The sequence below is a fragment of the Anolis carolinensis genome, chromosome 1 (genome assembly GCF_035594765.1).
Source record: "Anolis carolinensis isolate JA03-04 chromosome 1, rAnoCar3.1.pri, whole genome shotgun sequence".
NCBI classification, from domain to species: domain Eukaryota; kingdom Metazoa; phylum Chordata; class Lepidosauria; order Squamata; family Dactyloidae; genus Anolis; species Anolis carolinensis.
This window is the reverse complement of record NC_085841.1, coordinates 12,578,506-12,601,676: the sequence shown is the minus strand read 5'-3', so window position 1 is coordinate 12,601,676 and position 23,171 is coordinate 12,578,506. Positions and strand designations below refer to the sequence as shown.

Below are 23,171 nucleotides of genomic sequence, written 5' to 3'. Positions count from 1 at the left end.
TGTGCCTGAGCCTCAAAGCTCCCTCCAGGCATAATGCAAACACGTGTGGAATTGTACAGTTTTGTTCTTCCTAGAGCCCCAATTTTTAGGTTAGAAATGTATAAACACCTGTTCTGATACATATGCCCATATCTCTTAATGACAACTGTGAAGTCATATTAGACTCTGGATTTAGTTCCCTTATGATATGTATATGTACTTTTTAGAAGGCTTTGAGTAAGTCTACAGCACAAACTCCATGGGTAAAGTTATAAACTGTTTTGAATGGCATTGTGCAACTGAGGGCCCGTGTGCTCTGATCACTTAAGTCAGTTTCGAACTGGTATTGAAGAAAGTGGTTTTGCTGTGTTGATACTTAATTGCATAGGACATTTTGGAATCAGTTTGAGGCCCAGATGAAGAATACACAAAACATAGACAGCCGATGTTTATTAAGGGCTTTCTTTCACACACTTTGGTGGTTGTTCATTGTGTAGCTTCTGCAGTTTGAAGCTAGCTCCGAACTGCATTAAATGGTCAGTGTAGATGGGGCCACAGTGCATAAAACAAACGTGCAACTGAACACATGTTTACCTTAGAAAACCATGGGCTTTCTCAGCTAAAGTTATAGCTGATTGATTTCTGGCTATTCCTAAAGAGTGAAATTGAAGGCACTTAGATTTTGGATAGGAGCCCCGGTGGCGAAGTGTGTTAAAGCACTGAGTTGCTGAACTTGCAGACCGAAAGGTCCCAGGTTCAAATCCCAGGAGCGGTGTGAGCACCTGCTGTTAGCTCCAGCTTCTGCCAACCAAACAGTTCGAAAACATGTCAATGTGAATAGATCAATAGGTACTGCTCCGGTGGGAAGGTAACGTCGCTCCATGCAGTCATGCCGGCCACATGACCTTGGAGATGTCTACGGACAACGCCGGCTCTTCGGCTTACAAATGGAGATGAACACTAACCCCCAGAGTCAGACATGACAGGACTTAACGTCAGGGGAAACCTTTATCTTTACCTTAGATTTTGGATGGGTGGCCACACAATCCCACCTAAATAGTGATGGCTATGTCTTATGGGAACTTGAGGTTTGTAGTATTGTGATGCACTAGTGCTTACCGACTGACAATTATAAATAGCTCACTAAATTACAAATCCTATGATTCTATATCATCATCTCGGGCAATCACTTGTGGCTGAGTATGATTGTCTTCCAGAGATGGAGTCTTGGTGGTGGATCCAGAATAGGTCTCCATGGTCATTTATAGATCCACCACCAAGACTCCATCTCTGGAAGGCAATAATGCTCAGCCACAAGTGGATCCATAAATGACTGTGGAAATCTATTCTGGATCCATATGGCATTTCATAGTGAAGACATAGATTTCCAGAAGGAAGTCAGTCAAGGTTTCCTTGAGCTGCCTCCTTCCTCTTGGCGCTTTTCTCCCTTTTGCCCTCCATTTGTGCCTCTTCAAAATCCACAGCACTGTTGATAACAGCTGATCTCCAGTTAGACGCTCAAGGGCCAGGGATTCCCAGTTCTTGACATTTATTCCACATTGTTTTAGGTTAGTTTTAGGCCCATCTTTAAATTTCTTTTGTTGTCCACCAACATTCTGTTTTGCATTCTTAAGCTGAGAGTAAAGTAATTGCTGTGGCTAGTTGGACATGGACAGTCAATCAAAGCTGATGATTCATTGTTTCATTGCTGGTGGTCTTTGCTTCTTCCAATATGACAGTAAATGTGGAATTGTAGTGCTATAATTGTATAGTATGAACTACTTCCTCCATGATAGATGTTTTAAAATATTTTTTAAGGAGGAAGAAGAGGAGGAGGTGGAGGGAAAGGAGAAAAACAAACAGGAGGTAGGGGACCAACCCACAAGTGACAAAATATGTCATATTGAGACATTTTCTAGATCCTCCAAGTAATTCTATGGTATGAATCCATCAAAAATTATCATAGCATCTCACTAGATAACTCTCTAGGAATTTACTAGGTCTTCCCAGTTTACTCTTCTGTTTATTTCAATAGAGTTTACTAGGGTTCCCTGTTTCCCTGCAGAAATGTATTTTAATACAACTTTTGATAGTTATGGAAGTTGTACTGTATGTGTTGTATTGTTCTGTGACTAGCTAGCTAAATGTACAAATGTCAATCTTGTATTTGTGTATCAATAATATAAATAATTCTCCCATTGTGTAACACATCCCACTATGTGAGCTCTTCCCACATTGTGAATTGATCCAAACTACAGAGTTATATCACTTTGATACCACTCAATTGGTCATGGTCAGGATGTCTACGCCCCACACCACTAGAGAAATTATACCGTTTAGCCAGCATTGCACCATCTGACATCTGCTGGGAAGTAGCAGCCAGCAATGAAAGGACCAAGGCACTGACATCTCCGGCCCATCCTCTGTTTGGATATCAACCAGCATTCCAATGCCTTAAATCAAGAAATAGTTTTCTAAGATCTACAGAGATACTTGCACCTCAGCAAGCGAGAGTCTAAAAGTGGCAGGCTAAAACCCGGAACCTCAATCAGTGACTGATGCCAGATGAGAGACTCACTCCTGGCCACATAAAAAAAATGGGTGACTTGGAAGGCACTGAACAGACTGTGCTCTGGCACCACAAGATGCAGAGCCGACCTGCGAGCGTGGAGAAGAACAAACCACAGACTACCTTTTACAAAGCAGTCTGAGCCCTGCCACATGCACAATGGAGGACTTTCTTACAGCGACACCAGAGGCACTCCAAGTGGCCAGCTACTGGTCAAAAGACATTTAGTATAATGGGAAGTTGTTGTTTTTTACTTTGTGTTTTCAAATACATTGCAACTTGTACCCTTGGTTCACTTCTGGCACAATAAATAAATATCTGTTACTGCTCTATCTTTCTGATTATGGGATTTATAGTTTGGTGAATCATAGAATCATAGAGTTGGAGGAGATCTCTTGGGCCATCCAGTCCAACCCCCTGCCGAGAAGCAGGAAATCGCATTCAAAGCACCCCTGACAGATGACCATCCAGCTTCTGCTTAAAAGCCTCCAAGGGTCTTAAGAGTTCTCTGCTAGTGCTGCTAGTGCTGGACTGGCCACATTATCCAAATGCCAGATTACTGTCTCCCAAACCAACTACTATATTCCCAACTTAAGGACGGGAAACATAATATTGGTGGACAGGAAAAGAGATGTAAAGATGGGCTTGAAGCCAACCTTAAAAACTGTGGCATAGACACTGAGAACTGGGAAGCCCTGGTTCTTGAGTGCTCTAGTTGGAGGTTAGCTGTGACTAGCAGTGTTGTGGAATTTGAAGAGGCATGAATGGAGGCCAAAGGGAGAAACATGCCAAGAGGAAGATGTATCAAGCCGACCCTAACCAGGACCACCTTCCACCTGGATGTCCTCACTGTGGAAGAACATGCGGATCAAGAATAGGGCTCCACAGACACCTACGTATCTACTGCCAAGACACTGCACTTGGAAAGCCATCATACTTGGAGAACGGATTGCCTAAGAGAAAGAGTGCTGTAGTTCTACAGCTGTAGTTCTACAGCAGGGTCAGCTTGCGAGACATCAATTGCTATCCTATTTTGAATTTCCAGAAAACTATTTTGCTAATAATATGACAAAATATGGACTGATCCCTGAAACACTGTAAAAATGATACCAGTCTGTCACAGCAGACAGCTGAAAGAGCATTGGACTAAAGCTCCCTGGCCAGAAGTTTTAAATATCTCACCAAACTACAAAACCCAGGTTTCCATAGGATGGAACCATGACTATTATTATTATGCTATAATTATTTAGGCATCAATACTATGGGAGCATCTTCACTGTAGAATGAATGCAGTTTGTATTGCTCAACCACCTTTCCTTCCAAGAAAAATTTCATATGTATGCAATATTGTTTCTTTCCAAACCAGGGAGCCTATTTGGAAAGGTTTTCTTAACAAGGCTTATCAGAAGGAGCTATGCCTTTGCGCTCGCCCTGCTGTGTCTTTCCCACAGCTAGGCAGCACATGTTCGGCGTTGTTCTCTCTGGTTTATTTTCCAAGGTCCGGCTCGGAGCGATTAGGCCAGGGGCGCTGGGCTTTAGTCACATCTGCTGCTTTCCTGGAGGTCAATCACACAGTTCTCCTTTCAGGGCTGGAAGGAAAGGGAGGCCCGACAAAGGAAAACAATTATTCCAATTGGAGGTGTATCGACCCACGTCCTGTGGCTTCCCTGGCGGTTTGGGGACAGAGAGGCTGCGGGGAGAAAGGGGAGGAAGAAGGGCGGGAGAGGAGAGAGACTAACTCCAAAGTGGGGCTGAATTGACAGAGAAATCCAACTGGAAATAGGTTGGTGTGCAAAAAAAGTGGCTTTGCTTGCACGTGAAGGGTGACACCAAGTACGCAAATGATAAGCTGCACACATATTCCTTGCTTCCCATCTGAATCACGTTAGGCTTATTTTCTTATTATTACTAGCGTCAAGGGAGTCCCTGCTGAATAAATCTCACCAAGGAAACCTTTTAATAGGTTTTCTTTTGAGTTGCCATACATTGGAAATGATTTGAAGGCACACAATAAGAAGTCTACAAACAAGTCTCAGAAGTCATGATTTCCAGAGAGCTTTGTCAGCCTGCAGTAGTTTTCTATTAACTCAAAAAATGATGGGAAGAACCGACAGACTGACACAGCTGTGTAACCTGGAAGGCTGCCTTCTTGCTATCGGAGGAAAGTGTCCATCAAACTGGGAGCACCGACACCTGCACAATTTGGAGAGTTACCGTATATATTCGAATATAGGCCAACCCAAATGTAAGCCCAGGCACCTAATTATACCACAAAAAACTGGGAAATCATTGACTCAAGTATAAGCCGAGGGTGGGAAATTTCAGAAATAAAAATAGATACCAAAAATTACATTAATTGAGGCATCAGTAGGTTAAATGTTTTTAAATATTTACATCAAGCTCTAATTTAAGACAAGACTATCCAACTCTGATTAAATCATTATTCTCATCTACTTCACTGTAAATGTGCTTATGTATCCTTTTAATAATAATAGAGTAAAATAATACATATAATAATAATAATAATAATAATAATAATAATAAGATCAGAGTGAAATAATAAATATAATAATAATAATAATAAAAATAGAGTAAAATAAATGTAATAGTAGCAACAATAATAGAGTACAATAATAAATGTAATAATAATAGAGTGCAGTAATAAATGTAATAATAATAGAGTAAAATAATAAATGTAATAATATTAATTAAGAGAGTAAAATAATAAATGTAATAATACCAATAATAATAGAGAAAAATAATAAGTGTACCATATATTCTCAAGTATAAGCTGACCCAAATATAAGCCAACCAGGACCCTCACCTGAGTATAAGCCTAGTGGGGCTTTTTTAGTCCTTAAAAAAGGGCTGAAAAACTAGGTTTATACTCGAGTATATACAGTACTTTTAAGTAGAACATCATGCTGTCACTCAGTTATGGATGGCTACAGCATATCTCTGCATTCATTATTATTAAATGTTACTAACTCAGCTTCAAAGTGTGCAAAGAAAGGCCCAGTGGTGAATTTTCAAAGGAGGGCAATTCATTAAAATACTGGTGGTCGAAGGCCTTATTGATTAGAAACAGCGACATTTTCCCTTACTGGAAGTTTCTACTCTTCTATATTTTTAGTTCCTTTTTACAACTGATGCATTGTTCCAGTTGTGATGTGGGTGAAAATGAAGTGTTTTGAGTGTGAGACTCTGGAGAAGAGCGTTGGATTCCTTATTCAGCCATGGAAGCCCATCTTGAGTGAATCAAACACTTTCAGCCCTGGAAAACCTCATGATATGTTCATCCTAGGATTTCCATAAGCTGGAAACAACTTGAAGGCACACAACAACAGATTGGCATAGACTGGGTTGAAAAGTACAGTCCTTAACATAGGGTATGGTTAATATATTACTCAAGGTGTTCCTAGTGCAGAATCTGCTTTGAAGATTAACTTTTCTATCTCGCTGGTAGATACAGGACACAGTTTACCAGTGAGACAAAGCCAAATAACTGATATTTTCTGCTGTGAGAGAAGCTGTTTGCCCATCACCTTTTCTGTCAGGCAGAGTGGTTACTCAATAATTTACATGCATCACTTTCTGCAACCAAGTCTATAAGTGATGTATTACTCTTCCATCTACAGCCGGAGAAATTGATAGTACCGTATGCTGTATCTTCCATTTGCTGCCTTTACCAGTATTTATAACTTCTGCTAAAACCAAGCAGAAGGTTGTTGAACAGAGCAAGACAACAGTCAGGGTGTTGAATTGTTATTTATGCATACACACATGCACACACAATCTCAACCTCAGCAATCACCATTTGACCTCCATATTAACCACATAATTTGGACAAGACCAAGGTTGTAAATAATAATTATGAGCTGCAACCACAACAGAGCTCTATGTGATTCATTTTGTCTTTGAGCAAAGCACCACCCAAATTATTGGATATCTTATAAATGAAAGGGAGCATAGATTGAATGAGGAGAGGTTTGGAAGGTGTTTTATTCTAGTGATTCAAAGTAAGGCATCTTGATGTCACTAGCTGTTTCCCCTTATTTATTTATGTATTTATTTAATGTACACCTGACTCTTCTCCAGGGAAGGTATTCGAAGTGGCTTCCAAAAAATGAAAAGGAAGTTCAGCCAAGACCTTTACAGAAGTTTAAAAAATGCTTAAAGAGACAATTAAAGAACACATAGTTAAAACAACCTCAAGGACATTTTAAATACATAATGAAAAGAAGTTTTAAGTAAAACACACCACACCGAGAGGCGGAAAACTGTCTTAGTGGTGATGGGCTCTCCATCTTTAGAGGATGCTCCTCTACTGAGCTGAGGGTTTCTTGTATCAACAGAGGCTAAGAAAAATCTTCTTTAAGCTCCCTTACGAGCATGGGATTTGATGGAGATTGTGGACCAACAGACATTGCCCCATGGAATTATAGCATCAGAAGGGACCCCAAGGTCCATCCAGTCCAACCCCATTCTGCAAGGTAGGGAACACAACCAAAGCACTTTCATCAGATGGCCATCCAGCCTCTTCTTGAAAACATCCAAAGAAAGATACTTCACCGTACTGCAAGAAAGCATATTCCACCATCAAAGAGCTGCTACAATCAGGATTTTCCCCCCTGTATTTAGGTAGAATCCCTTTCCCTGTACTTTGAATCCATTGTTACATGTTCTAGTCTCTGGAATAGCAGAAAACAAATGTGTGCCTTCTTATAGTTCATATTTTTATCCAGTTGTCTCTACATATTTACATACGAGTATGAAGAATTCACAGATTTAATCCTCTGTGGATGTATAAGGGCTATTGTATTTATGATCATATAAACCAAGATTATGATTTTGATTAATGTTGTAAATATAGTTTCTTATGGGGAAAGTAGGAGCCCCTGATAGCACAGCGGGTTAAACCGCTGAGCTGCTGAACTTGCTAACCGAAAGGCTGGCGGTTTGAATCTGGAGAGTGGAGTGAGCTCCTGCTAAGATTTTATTGAATTTTCCAAAAAGTAACTTTTCCAATATAGGTGCATACAATTCACGTATCAAAATTAAACTGCACATCAAAATACACAACCTGAGTTTCAAATTAAAATGTAATTGATAATTGAAGCACTAAGGAAAAAGCTTGAGGCCCGGTGGCATAGTGGGATAAACCGCTGAGCTGAAGAATTTGCTGACCAAAGAGTCAGCAGTTCAAATCCAGGGAGTGGGGTGAGCTCCCGCTGTTAGCCCCAGCTTCTGCCAACCTAGCACTTCGAGAACATGCAAATGTGATTAGATCAATAGATATCCCTTCTGTGGGAAGGTAACACTGCTCCATACAGTCATGCTGGCCACATGACCTAGGAGGTGTCTACGGACAACGCTGGCTCTTCGGCTTAGAAATGGAGATGATCACCAACCCCCAGAGTCGGACACGACTGGACTTAATGTCAGGGGAAATCCTTTACTTTTACCTAAGGGGAAAGTAAACATTCTAAAATCATTTTTATTTAGGGTATTGAATTGAACAACAAACATCGAATTGAATTTCCAACTAGGTGTCATTCAATTATTATTATTATTTCTTTGTAGATGAGATTAATGGATGTTCAGGTCCCAGAAAGGAGCGCCATGGCCTCGTGCACAGAGAGCTCCTGGGCTCTTTATCTGCTCCGCCATGCTTATTGCTATTTACTCTGCTTAAAAGAAAAGAAGATTGAACGGCCAAATAGATAAATGTAAAAGAGCTGAAGGTCATCCATACAATTATCCCCATTGCAATCTGTGCGGCTTTAACCCTGTGGAGGAAAAGCAATTACCCTTTGGCTTTCGGTGACCTCCAGCAACCTTTGCTGAAGGACCAGAGAAAATAAAAGGCTGACCAATTGCCTGCCCTTTGCTGCCCCACGGTTAACCCTTTCTCGGAGAGAAAACGGAAAGGTTACCATGGAAATATTGTTGGAAGAAGGAACAAACAAACAAACAAACAAAAATCCATTACAATTAATAGTAGTGTATTGGGTGGTGCCTGTATGACCTGTTTAAATCCATATGAGCGGCTTTATCTTTCATCGAAGGGAAAAGAGGTGTAGAAAATGGACCTGGGAATTAGAGAATGAAAAAAAAGGGAGAAGAGCTCTTTAAAAAACCTTCAGTCTTTGTGTTGACAGAGCTGGGATGCTGAGAACACCTTCTGACCCAAAGATCAAATGAGCAGCAATAGGCAACCAGCAATTACAAGAGGCACCTAAGTAATCGCTCTGGCTGTTTTTGACATAAGAAGTAAAAGTGGATTAAACACAGCCTGCTTTCAAGAAACAAACAATGACTATCGAGGGATCCATGGTATTTTTCTCTTCTTCCCATTCATTCTACATTCAATGTGTTGTCGAAGGCTTTCATGGCTGGGATCACAGGGTTGTTGTATGTCTTTCAGGCTGTGTGGCCATGTTCCAGAAGTATTCTCTCCTGACGTTTCTCCCACATCTATGGGAGGCCTCAGAGGATGCCTGTCATAGATGTGGGCGAAATGTCAGGAGAGAATACTTCTGGAACATGGCCACACAGCCCGAAAGACATACAACAACCCCATTCTACATTCAGTTTGCTCAATGGAGATTAGATACTTGTGTGAAGCCATCTATTTATCCCATCAAAGGTCATGTGGCCGGCATGACTGCATGGAGCGCCGTTACCTTCCTGCTGGAGTGGCACCTATTGATCTACTCACATTTGCATCTTTTCGAACTGCTAGGTTGGAGGAAGCTGGAGCTAACAGCGGGCGCTCACTCCGCTCCCCGGATTCGAACCTGCGACCTTTGACACACTGCGCCACATTGTATTCCTGTGTTTTAATTTGTTTATTTTACTCAATTGTTGTGTTGATACTGTTTATTTAGTTATTCATACTTGTTTTAACTTGTCATACCTTGTTCCTGTTTTTGGGCTTGGCCCCATGTTAGCCGCCCCTAGTCCCTTCGGGGAGATAAAGGAAGGATACAAAAAAAGTATTATTATTATTATTATTATTATTATTATTATTATTATTATTACTATTATTACTATTATTATTATTATGTCTTCCTATGATGCCACAGCTGGACACTACGCTTAAACCACTACTGGCACCACAGCACCATATTGCCAATAGCATTATTGTGGCATTTTTAGAGGTGCCAGAGTAATGAAATGAAACAAAACTGTATTTATAGCCCACCCTATCTCCCCAAATAATCTAATCCAAACATAATTTATTAAACTAAAGTACAACAGAGAGTTTATCACATATTGAATATTACTCAATCATAATCACTTCTACTCTGCCTCTGTCTCCTTATAATCCTAGCTGAACCTAACTCTCCCATCTAACTAGATCTCTGTCTTTCCCCAGGCCAAGATCCAACTAATTTTGCATAGAATTAGCACAGTTTCAAGAAGGAGAGTCCATCATCCTCCACAACAATCCTTTCCTCTGTCAAACACTCAAGATTGTCCTAAGGTAGAAATAATACGCTGTAGAAATAATACAGTTCGACCCTACTTTAACTACCATACCTCAATTCTAGTGAATAATGGGAGCTGTAGTTTAACAAAGCCTTTCACCTTTTCCGCTAAAGAAAACTACTATCCACAAAGTCCCCCTAGGCACAGTTAAAGAGTATATTCCTTTGATAGCATATAGGGTTGTCAACTAACCAACTAATCAGATTTAATGGTCTGGCTTGCTCTTCTGCTTCTAATAGCAATGTGATATGCAGAAACACTCAGGTGAAGATTCCCATGGAATGGAAATGGATATTATCAGCACCTTGAGCTGTGAGGAGAGGCGGGTAAGAAATAAAATAATAATAATAATAATAATAATAATAATAATAATAATAATAATAATAATAATAACAACAACAACAACAACTTGTGCCACAAATACCATCTGCCTGCGACAAAGAACTGGTGGGATCACAAGCCGGAAAAAGTTACAGAGAATGAATATGTCAAGCTACTCTGGGACTTCCGAATTCAGACAGACAGAGTTTTGGAGCACAATACTCCTGACCTCACGATCATGTTAAAAAACAATGTATGGATTATCAACGTAGCAATCTCAGGTGACAGCAGGATTGAGGAGGAACAACTGGAAAAGCTGACATGATATGAGGATTTAAAGATCGAACTGCAAAGACTCTGGCACAAGCCAGGTAAGGTGGTCCCAGTGGTGATCGGCACACTGGGTGCAGTGCCTAAAGGCCTTGGCCTGCACTTGAACACAATTGGCGCTGACAAAATTATTATCTGCCAGCTGCAGAAGGCCACCTGACTGGGATCTGTACGTATTATTCGCCGATATATCACACAGTCCTAGACACTTGGGAAGTGTTCAATGTGTGATCCAGTACAACAGCCAGCAGAATGTCTGCTGTGGACTCATCTTGTTGTGTTTCAAATAATAATAATTCTATCAAAGATGCAGCTAAAGTGCCTGGGCATAAGTGGGTGATTCTAGTTGGCAGGTTTTCAGTCACCCATAGTTGTAATCAGATGAGATGAGAGAAGATCTCATCACATAGAAGCGAATCCTCAGACAATACCTCCAGGATAATATTCCACTTGAGTTGTGGGGAATGAGCTGTTCAAACAAAAGCTCAGTTTCATGGAAGCATAAGAACATGATTTACTGAGTTGAGGCATCTCATGTACAAACGAGCAAAGGGCTGCCCTCCAGATATTGATGAACTACAACTTACACCATCCCTCACTATTGGCCATGCTATGTGGTGCTGCTGAGAGTTACAGTCCAACATCTGGAGGACTTCATTTTGCCCATTACAATTCAAAGTTTGCATTTTTTGAGACTGTATAGCTTTGCTATACTGATGGTGATTTAAGGGAGATGTTGACAAGCTGGAGGAGGGCGACTAAAATGATCAAGGGTCTGGAGAACAAGCCCTATGAGGAGCGGCTTAAAGAACTGGGCATGTTTAGTCTGCAGAAGAGAAGTCTGAAAGGAAACATGATAGCCATGCATAAATATCTGAGGGGAAGTCATGGGGAGGAAGGAGCAGGCTTGTTTTCTGATGTCCTGGAGACTAGGACGTAGAACAATGGCTTCAAACTACAGGAAAGGAGATTTCACCTGAACATTAGGAAGACCTTCCTCACTGTGAGAGCTGTTTGGCCCGGGCTGTGGCGCAAGCTGGAGTGCAGCCAGCTGAGACCAAACACTCTGACCAAGAGGTCATGAGTTCGAGGCCAGCTCGGAGCCTGCATTTGTCTTGTCTTTGTTCTATGTCAAGGCACTGAATGTTTGCCTATATGTGTAATGTGATCCGTCCTGAGTCCCCTTCGGGGTGAGAAGGGCGGAATATAAATGCTGTAAATAATAATAATAATAACTCTCCACCCTAGAGTGTGGTGGGGGCTCCATCCTTGGAGACTTTTAAGCAGAGGCTGGATGGTCATCTGTTGGGGGTGCTTTGAATGTGATTTCCTGCTTCTCGGCAGGGGGTTGGACTGGATGGCCTGCGAGGTCTCTTCCAACTCTATGATTCTATGATTAAAGCTTTTTTTGACAACATATGACATATGATGTTACAGACTGACTTGGAGCCACAGACATCACTCTGGTCAGAAAAATATCTACCACACTAGGACAGATTAGACAGTAAGCCCGAGTACCAAAAACCTTAGAGGCTGTCAGGAAACTGTTATTCTAATAATCTGTAAAGACCTGCTTCTAGTTGAGTTCCATTCTGGACAGCTCCTCTCTTGATCCATGCTGGTTCTTCTCACTGCTGATGCTGCTGGACAGCTCCCCTGCCTTCCAGTGGATTTCAGAAGGGAATTGAAGATCCAGTAACACCTTTGCTAGATGCATTGGAAAGTATTTGGCATGCTGGTCTCCTGGTCTACATCTTACATTGAGTCTCTCTGTGTTGGGGTTTTTGGTGTCTAAAACCTTCGCCAATGAATACAGTGACCGTTGCACTCTGTCATGTATAGCCTTTGGACCTAAGAATCGTTAATATGGGGCACTTCTAACAATGAGTGCAAGATAGGTGCTTTTAAAATAATTTATAATCATTTAAAATCTGAGGGAAAATAAAATAGGCAGAAATCGTTCCATCATGTCTAAGACCAAAAGCAGATGAAAGGCCTTTCTTCTATCCCAACTGCCACTGCCTTCTCCTCAAATGGGGAGAAGAGGCAGCACAGTTTAACAATGTCTAAGCCCAGAAGCAAATGAAAGACACTTTCTCTATCCCAACTGCCACATCCCTGGCCTTGGAAGGATAGAAGAGGCAGGCACAGCTCCGTCATGTTACAAAACAGATGAATGCCTTTCCCTTCATCCCAACTGCCACTGCCCTGGCCTTGGAAGGAGAGAAGAAGAGGCAGGCACAGCTCCGTCATGTTAAAAAACAGATGAATTTCTTTCCCTTCATCCCAACTGCCACTGCCCTGGCCTTGGAAGGAGAGAAGAAGAGGCAGGCACAGCTTCGTCATGTTAAAAAACAGATGAATTTCTTTCCCTTCATCCCAACTGCCACTGCCCTGGCCTTGGAAGGAGAGAAGAAGAGGCAGGCACAGCTCCGTCATGTTAAAAAACAGATGAATTTCTTTCCCTTCATCCCAACTGCCACTGCCCTGGCCTTGGAAGGAGAGAAGAAGAGGCAGGCACAGCTCCGTCATGTTAAAAAACAGATGAATTTCTTTCCCTTCATCCCAACTGCCACTGCCCTGGCCTTGGAAGGAGAGAAGAAGAGGCAGGCACATCTCCGTCATGTTACAAAACAGATGAATGCCTTTCCCTTCATCCCAACTGCCAATGCCCTGGTCTTGGAAGAAGAAAAGGCAGATACAGTTCTGTCATGTCCAGAAGCAGATGAATGCTTGTCCCTTCATCCCAACTGCCACTGCCCTGGCCTTGGGAGGAGAGAATAAGAGGCAGGCACAGCTCCGTCGTGTTACAAAACAGATGAATGGTGTTCATTTTATTCCAGCTGCCACTGCCCTGGCCTCAAATGGAGAGAAGATATCTAGATCTAGACCCAGATTCAGAAGCAGATGAAAGCCTCTCCTTCCATTGCAACTGCTACTATCCTGGTCTTGGAATGTAAACAGGGGTGGAGGGAGGAGGAGAGGGAATATTTGCTGGTATAATCCTCACCCACACAATTTTCCCTTTTGTTACATATATTCATTAGACTGTAAGCCTGAATGCAGGTAACTATTTTCTTGTTCTTGTATATGTAAAGCACCATGTATAGCATTGATGACAATATACCTTTTGGTCTCATGCTCATCCATCCAATCATTACATTTTGGCTGTAGAATAGTCAAAGGTTTGGCTTAAATCTTATTGTTACTCCTGGCTGGAGTAGAACTATGAGAATAATTGGATTTAACTATGGGTTGACATACCATTAAAGATTTGACAGAGAGGGTCTGATCTCATTGGGACTAAAGAACAAGATTCCAGCCATACACAGTTGCACATTTCTGGATGCTTCGTAACTGTATGAATAATGCCTTGCTGAAGGTAACTATTAATAATTGGTGATAGGTAACTATGATGATTAATAATGCATATCATCCTTGAAAGGGAAATTATATTTTGAGTGCAGCAGAACTCCCAAAGCAGTTACCTTTCCAAGCAGTGCACTTGCTACATTTTGAATGGAACAGTGTTGTGCGACAGCAAACATAACTTTCCCCTTACCACCAGCTTTTCAGCACCAAATCATCGCCGTCTGTTTGGAAAGAGGAGCCTTGGGGAGAGATATTATGGTGCACTTTGTTTCTATGTCGTCTACTGGGAAAAGGTTATGCATCTTGGGAAGGAGGTCTATAGGAGAACCACCTTAGATGATTTCAATCACAAGTGGGTTCAAAGGGGAGCAAATGGTGCATAAAGCACCCTTTTTAAAGTGTCACTGAGCTTTATAGGAAAAGCTACTGTAATGCAATGAGTCTTGGGAGACTGGGTTCTAGCCGCCATTGAGCCAAGAAACCCGCTAACTTTGAGATCATTTCTCTTTGACTTTTTCTCAACACACCTTTCCCTACTCATAGAGGACCAATGGAAGATTGCCATGTAGAAAACCCAAAGCCCATTGTAAAGAAAGGTAAATAAATTAATACACAGGAGTCAATAAAGTATGGGTCAATGCCAGGGTTTCCACTTGCACTTACTTAGGTTTTCTAGTAGGAGTCCCCAGTAGCACAGTAGGTTAAACCACTGAGCTGCTGAACTTGCTGACCGAAAGGTTGGCGGTTTGAATCCGGGGAGCGGGGTGAGCTCCTGCTGTTAGCCCCAGCTTCTGCCAACCTAGCAGTTAGTAAACATGCAAATGTGAGTAGATCAATAGGTTCTGCTCCGGTGGGAAGGTAACGGCGCTCCATGAAGTCATGCCAGCCACATGACCTTGGAGGAGTCTATGGACAACACTGGGTCCTCGGCTCAGAAATGGAGATGAGTCGGATACGACTGGACTTAATATCCGGGGGAAACCTTTATATTTACCTTAGGTATGCTAGTATTTTGGTTGTTGCAAAAAGCTGCTTTGAGTCTCCTTCGGGAGAGATAAAGCAGGGTATAAATAATAATAATAATAATAATAATAATAATAATAATAATAATAATAATCCAATGTCTTGTGAAATCTAAATTATGTCTGCTAAAATCCTTGGGGTGATCCTGTTGCAAACAGCCTTCACTCTGTATATGAGTCTACACTGCCATAGGATACATTTCAATGCGGTTCATAGACTCATAGAGTCAGAAGAGACCACTTGGGCCATCTAGTTCAACCCCTGCCTTGCAGGAAAAGCACAATCAAACACCCTCAACCAGGGCTGTAGTCAGAAAAAAAATTCGGGAGGGGTTTTGAAAATTTCGGGGGGAGGGGGGGTTGAACCCCTGACCCACCTGCCCCCCCCCCCCCCCCCGGGTTCAGACCTGTCAATATCTGCTCGAGATAGTGCCTGGAGGGACTCTTAATTTTTTGCGTCTAATAGAATTAGCATGGGGATTTCATTAACCAGTTAAAATTCATGAGTAAACCAGGTTTTTTTTAACCTGAAAAATTTCGGGGGGGGGTTCAACCCCTACCCCCCCCCCCTGGTTACAGGTCTGCCCCCAACCGATAATTATCCAGCCTCTGTTTAAAAGCCTCCAAAGAAGGAGCTTCCACTACACTCTGAGGCAGTGAGTTCCACTGCTCAACAGCTTTTTTTGGTCAGGAAGTTCTTCGTAATGTTCAGACGGAATCTCCTTGCTTGTATTTTGAAACTATTTCTCCGGGTTCTAATCTCCACATCAGCAGAAAACAAGCTTGCTCCCTCTCCCTGATGACACCCTTTCAAACATTTATGCATGGCTATCATATCTCCTCTCAGCCTTCTCTTCTGCAGCCTAAACATCCCCAGCTCTTTAAGATTCTCCCATTAGAACATGGTCTCCAGACCTTTGATAATTTTAGTTGCCCTTCTCTGGACATCATCCAGCTAGTCAACTTTTTTAAACTGCAGAATTTGCAGAATTGGACACAATATTCCAGGTGAGGTCTAACCAAAGCAGAATAGAGAGGCACCATTATCTCTCTTGATCTAGATCCCTTTGATGCAGCCCAAAATCCCATTGGTTTTTTTAGCTGCTGTGTCTTCTTGTTGGCTCATGTTCAACGTGTTGTTTATTAAGACTTCAAGATCTTTTTCATATGTACTATTGTCAAGTTAAACTACATTATATGGAAGTGTAGATGGGGGCTAAATCTTGTGGAAGAAGTGTGCCAATATCATGTATACATTTGGGACAGTGTATTATGCATTTTAAAAGTCTTGTCTACCTTTGTGTATCTTTGTTTTGCCATCTGTTAAGCAACATGTGCATTCTACACATTATAAGATTACATTTCAGAGAGGGAGAAGGCTAAAAATCCCCAAATGGAATAACTACAGCCAAAACCTATTTCAAAAGCTTTATGAGATTTTGCCTGCCATGTTTGTTGGCCCTAAGCAACACATATTGTCATTTTAATACCAGGAACTGTCATGGATTTTTCCACTCAACACTTTGTTTTCATTCACAAAATGTACCTTTGGGCTTCTTTCTTCAATTTCAATCAAATCGATCTAAAGAAATGTGAACTCTTGGTAGATAGGACATGGATTTGGCTATACCAACACTATTCAATTGCTCCAGTCTGTTGAGGAGCTATTTGTAGTATTGTCTTGGCTCTTTATCGGGTCTCGTCTAAAGATGATTTTAAACTGGGGCATAATTTGCTGAGGTGTTCCTGTGGCTTGAAGGGCCAATATTCTCCTGTCTGATTAAAAAAATTGAGTTATGGAACAATAATGCAGAAGTGGCACTTTACTGATGCACTATTGTACCATAAGTCAAAATGATGATGAAGATGATGAAGAAGAGGCAGCAGCTGCAGCGGCAGTCATCAGGCTTTCCAAGACTGACTGGGATGAGGTTTTAATGCTTTATAAAGTTTTAAAAATGAGAATACAGTGACTATTAATTCCATTTGATATGCTCATAGCTGAAACTATAGTTCAGACATGCACAAACTTCAACCCTCCAAGTGTTTTGGACTTCAACTGAAGTTTGCCCATTACTTCTATAGTTGGTTGTGGGATGAAATGAAGTGGTGTAAATGGAGTATAATAATAGTTTTTTTTGTACTTCTTGAAATCTTGACATTTCTACCATTTCCTGATGCATTTCTCTTGTGCCTGGTAACTTCTGGTTTGACAACATAAGAGTCCCAATATCTGGGAAATCAATTTTCTGGTAAGATAGTTAGAGCTCCACATTTGCAGATTTGTATATTGGATCAATATGTTCTCTCTAGCAATTTCTAGGTTATATGTTTTATTGTACTGTATGTTAATATATCTGTAATCTTGTTTTATTGGGTTTGGTCCCTGTGTAAGCTGCCCCAAGTCCCTTCGGGGAGATAGGACAAAATATAAGAATAAAGTTGTTGCTGTTGTTATTACTACCCGACAGGCTCCTACCCTGCTGGGATTCAGAAGGGCCATGAAAACATGGTTATGTGCCCAAGCTTTTGATGAGTAAATGACAAAGTTGACATGGCCTGATTTAAGGATGAAGCATGAGGATCTCGGATGAATGGAATTAATTATATATATGTTTTTAAGGTTTTTATAATGTATTTTAACAATGTTATTAACAGATCTGTTTATATTGTTTTGTTTTTATGATTGCAATTTGGGCATTAAATTTTGCCAATTTTTGTAAGCCGCCCTGAGTCCCCTCGGGTGAGAAGGGCGGGGTATAAATGTTGTAAATAAATAAATAAATAAATAAATTATTATTATTATTATTATTATTATTATTATTATTATTATTAGTCCTTCAGGACAACTTTGTGAATAACTTCCACTGGAAAGTTTAGCTATTGTCTAGTAATGGAGGGTTAGCGAGTTAGTTTTTAAAACTGGGAGTACAATGGCATCAACAAATCTAGCAGAAGTTAGCCATTCAGTCTGCTGGAAAACCTAGAGATCCTTAAAAACAACACCTTTCTAGGAATATCTGGATCCAGAGATTAGAACTAGAAGGATTCTTAGAGTTGTTGTCTTGAGCTAAAAAATAGCATTTTTGAAATTTGCATATTTTTTTCAATTTTAGAAAAATTGTTCTGTTCTGTTAGGTTCTGTTTCCCTACCTTTCATGAAACTGTAATTTATTTTGTGTTTTTTTAAAAAAAACCTTTTCAGGGTTTCTATGTCTCCGCACACCCATAAAAGTGGAAGGCCTAGTGTAATTTATTGAATGGGGTGAGATGACAAGCATATTACTCTGTACAGTTTCACAACACATTGGCCTGACTCAAACTACTACCCTGTTTCCCCTAAAATAAGACATCCCCAGAAAATAAGACCTAGTAGAAGTTTTGCTGAATTGCTAAATATAAGGCCTCCCCCAAAAGTAAGACCTAGCAAAGTTTGTGTTTGATGTTTGTTATTAATGGTAATAACAAATTCTTGATAGGATTCACAGTTTGTCTGGTTATGCTGGTTTGTGATGACAACTACTGTAGAGTATATAATAAATGTTCATTTTTTTGTTCAACAATAAATGTGAATTCTTCTTCATGGAAAAATAAGACATCCCCTGAAAGTAAGACCTAGAGCATCTTTGGGAGCAAAAATTAATATAAGACACTGTCTTATTTTCGGGGAAACACGGTAGGTCCAAATAGAGTCCATGAAATTAATAATAAAATGATTTTATGACTGATAATGGACAGACCTGGATTATGACTTGAATTGTACTTTTTAAATGGATGTTTTAAATTAATGTTTTAATTTGTTTTAATCGTAACTGTTTTAAATATTATGTTTTAGTATCTAATGATTGCTGATTGTGAGGTTGTTCCGAGCCCCCGCCCCAGAGGGTGAGAAGGATGGGATATAAATGTCTGAAATAAATAAATTTCCAGAAGTGTTGACTAACCCAGGCCTGATTTATACTGTCATATAATGCAGTTTGAAACACAGCATAATATGGCCATGTAGATGCAGCCCAAATGCTCATTGAATCAATGGGTCTACTCTAATTGGTGCCAGAAATTGGACGTCAGGTATGATGCTATGAAGAAATACTCCAGACTAGAAAGTATCTGAAAAGACCAATTGTTTTCAACCTGTGGGTCCCCAGGTGTTTTGGTCTACAACTCCCAGAAAGCCCAACCAGTTTACCAGCTGTTAGGATTTCTGGGAGCTGAAGGCCAAAACATCTGGGGACCCACAGATTGAGAACCACTGGCATAGACTTTGGACAGTATTATTCAAAGTTTTGAAGATATATAGACTCATAGAATTATAGAATAGTAGAGCTGGAAGAGACCACATGAGCTATCTAGTCCAACCCCTTGCCATTGCAGGAAAAGCACAAAGAACCCCTTCTTCAGTAGATATGGCTATTAGAATAATACATAACCATTACTGTTGGGAAGTTTTGAAGCCATTTCTTAGTGAACCATAAACAACTGACAAATCTGTAAGTTCTTTTTCCTTATATACAGACAGTGAACACATTCTGGAACATAGCCATACAGCCCGAAAGACTCACAGCAACCCAGTGATTCCAGCTATGAAAGCCTTCGACAATATAGTGAACACATTGATGGACTGTTGTCTGTGGTTGTTTTATGCAAAACCTATTTGCTCATTTTTATGCATATGATTGTAAGTGAATTAAATACTTGATTTTATACCATCAACTGAATGGGGAATGAGCACAACAGAACAATAGAACAGACTATTGTTGTCATGTTACTATTTGGCCTCCATCTAAAATATTTTTTTGCTCTTTAAATATCACGTGTGCACAAATTAATCAAGAATTTCCCTCCCAGTTTTCATGCAATGTAACATCCACAATATTATTCAATTTACATTGTTACATGAAATTCACCCATGTATCTTGCTTTTAAGGACAAATGAATGGGGCAACACACACAAGGCATGCCCTTTCCCATTGTTCAGTAGTGTTTATGATCGTAATTTCAATCATGTGGTGGTGCTCGAGGAATGATTGACAATCCCTGCTTTTGAATATAGTACAGCCATTCAAGGGATAGAAAAACTATAGCTCAATGGGAAGTTTGTGAATGGATGAGTGCCACTACTGACCTTACTTTGTGAGAAATGTGACGGACTGAAATATTTAAGCAAGTATTCATTGCTTGAGAATACAGGCAAGGCTTCATTAGCAAACAGTTTGGTACTAGCAAAAGTATAAATGGTAAGCCAAGTAGGATATTATTTTGACACAAGTAGAATAAAACACTGACATATATTGAAGACTTGGGCAAAATCTTAGATGGGGTTCGTTGGAACCCATTGGAACTTACTCCAAAGTAAATCAACATTCTAAAATGGCACCAGAGTGAAAAAAACAACAGTTAACCCTTGCAACCCAATGGGACTTGCGCCAAAGTAAGTGAATTGCACTCAGGTGGTTCCATAGAGAGAAAGAACAGTTCAAATAGAGGTTTGGTTTGCCAAGCTTTGCTTGCTCCCGGTTAGCACCGAACATTTTTTCCCCTCGACTTGCTTTGCTTGCTGGCACTGGAAATAATACTACCTTGTTCAAAGTTACTACAGTCATTAAACTGCTTCTCCGGGTGATCTAATTGTTCAAAACTGCCCAGCCAAACTCCTCTTAACATACGGGACTTTGGAAATGGTCAATCTCTTTTCTGGCCTTCCCCCTTTCTCCCTTTGTAATATTGAAAGGATGCAATAGGACTCGATAAAGGGGGACGTAATTTGAGCTTTTAAAACATTATTCAGGATAGAGTAAATAGGAGGAGCGGACGTACCTGGGAGAGATGAGAGCTTGCTGATGGCTTTCTTCTTCTCCTTCTCTTGCTGTACCTGTACTATGAGATATTATCGTCATCCCGAGACCATTGAGAAAAAGCTGATCCATGCTACATTCCACACGTTACCAGTCTTTCGTCTCTGTCCCACAGTATTAAAAAAAAGAGGGGGAGTTATTGCTGCAAGAAAAGATAAAAAAGCTGGCCATATAGTAGGAATAATTGCTGCAGTCCACTTCATCCTCCACCTCTCTCTCCTTTCTCCCTCTCTCTGTACAAGGCCCCAGATAATACTGCCTGCATCCTTCCATCCATAAATCATTCCCCTTATTCTATTGGTTACATGCTACATGGCAAGTATTGATTTTTTTCTCTTCCCTCATCACTGGAGGACCCATGGTTTCCCTGAGCCTGTATACACACCGATAGACACATTCTGAGCGCCAAACAGATTTATGTCTCGTGCAAAGCTGGATCTGCACATTCACAGGCGTGCAAACACACACAGATAGACTCTAGCACACTTGTGTGCATGTTACCAGAATCTTTGTGATGAGTTCTTTTTTCAAAGGGAAAATCTGTAAGAAACACTTTTCACTGATAAGAAGAAAAGATGGGATTGTAACTTCGTCTGTAAGGGTTCCATGATCAGACTGTTATGGACATGTAGAATGAAGAGCTGCTAAAGTCTGGTTTGCATGTGGTGGTAAATGTGAAAATTAAAAGACTGAGGTGCTTTGGGTAAAATATTCAAAAGAAGCAGACATTAGTGCTTAGGGTGGCATTAGAGGTGGTTGCTGAAAGCAGATCTTCTTTTCTTTCATTGCCTGACATACAGTAGGTCTATGCAAAATCCCAGAATACTTGTAAAGTATCTACACAAACACAAGATAGTCTATGTACAAAGAAAATATGTTCAAATAACATATAATATTATTAAAGTTCCCCATACAAAGCTCAATTTGACAGTGCCAGACAAAATGAAAAGGAGCAACAGCTCTAACACAAAAGTACCCAAGTCTGATATTGGTTCCAATGTATATAGGCTTCAGGGATACATAGTCAATGAAAATATCTTCCAAAAATAATGCTGGAGCACCGCTCTCAAAAAAGTCTTTGAAAGTAAAGTCCAAATGCTGGTAAAATTGTTACTCTATGTTTTGTTTTAGATATAAGTTCATTGTTGCTGAACTCCTGAAGAAGGGGATTTTCTCCCTGAAACAGGGTGCAAAAATACCCGGGACCCCTGTAGAGACTTGGGACTTTATTTGGACTTTACTTTCGAAGACTTTTTTGAGAGCGGTGCTCCAGCATTATTTTTGGAAGACATTTTCATTGACTATGTATCCCTGAAGCCTATATACATTGGAACCAATATCAGACTTGGATAACTTTTGTGTTAGAGCTGTTGCTCCTTTTCATTTTGTCTGGTACTGTCAAATTGAACTTTGTATGGAGAACTTTAATAATATTATATGTTATTTGAACATATTTTCTTTGTACATAGACTATCTTGTATTTGTGACATACAGTAGGTCTCCATAACTACAGAACCCATATCCATATTAACTTACCTGTATCTGGAGAGAAGGGGTCTCTCGAAGAATGTGAGGCCAGGCATGGGCAAAATTTGGACCTCCAGGTGTTTTGGACTTCAACTTCCACCATTCCTAACAGCCGGTAGGCTGTTAGGAATGGTGGGAGTTGGAGTCCAAAACACCTGGAGGACCCAAGTTTGCCCATGCCTGTGCTAGGCCCTCCAGCTCATTATATTGTATGCTTTCTCTGGAAGCTATGATAAGAGTAGCTCTGGAGGACCTAGAAAATTTCTAGAGAGGAGGAGAAGTAAAAATGTAAACTCAAAAGAAAAAAAGAAAGGAGATATACTTATATAAAAATGCACACATGTGTGTAAGTAAAACTAAACAAGGTCTAAACTAAACAATAACCAAATTCCGAACTGAAAACACAAAACAGTAATTAGTTTAAGAGTAACACACTAAGGTAGATGCCTCTACCCGCCTAATATCCAAACAGTAATGAAAAAATTGTTGTACTGATGTAGTGGTTTGAGAGTTGCAGTTCTGGAGACCAGGGTTTGAATTTCTGCTCAGCTTCGAAACGGACTGTATGAATTTGGATAAGTCACACTCTCTCAGGCTCAGAGAAAGAAAATTGCAAAACTCTTCTGAAATCTCAACAACAACAACAACAACAACAACAACAACAAGAAAATCAACACTGTGATAGGTTCACCTTAGGTTGGG

General features: G+C 40.4%; 1 long non-coding RNA gene across 3 annotated transcripts in view; it reads right to left on the bottom strand.

Annotated features, from left to right (window-relative positions):
* Positions 1 to 21,864, bottom strand: part of LOC103277570 (uncharacterized) — a 77,604-nt gene extending 55,740 nt beyond the window's left edge. For all 3 annotated transcript variants that reach the window (XR_010002738.1, XR_010002734.1, XR_505503.3), the window contains exon 1: positions 20,905 to 21,864. This is a non-coding gene — a long non-coding RNA (uncharacterized LOC103277570). The remainder of the gene's footprint in view (positions 1 to 20,904) is intronic.
* Positions 21,865 to 23,171: the final 1,307 nt, after the last annotated feature.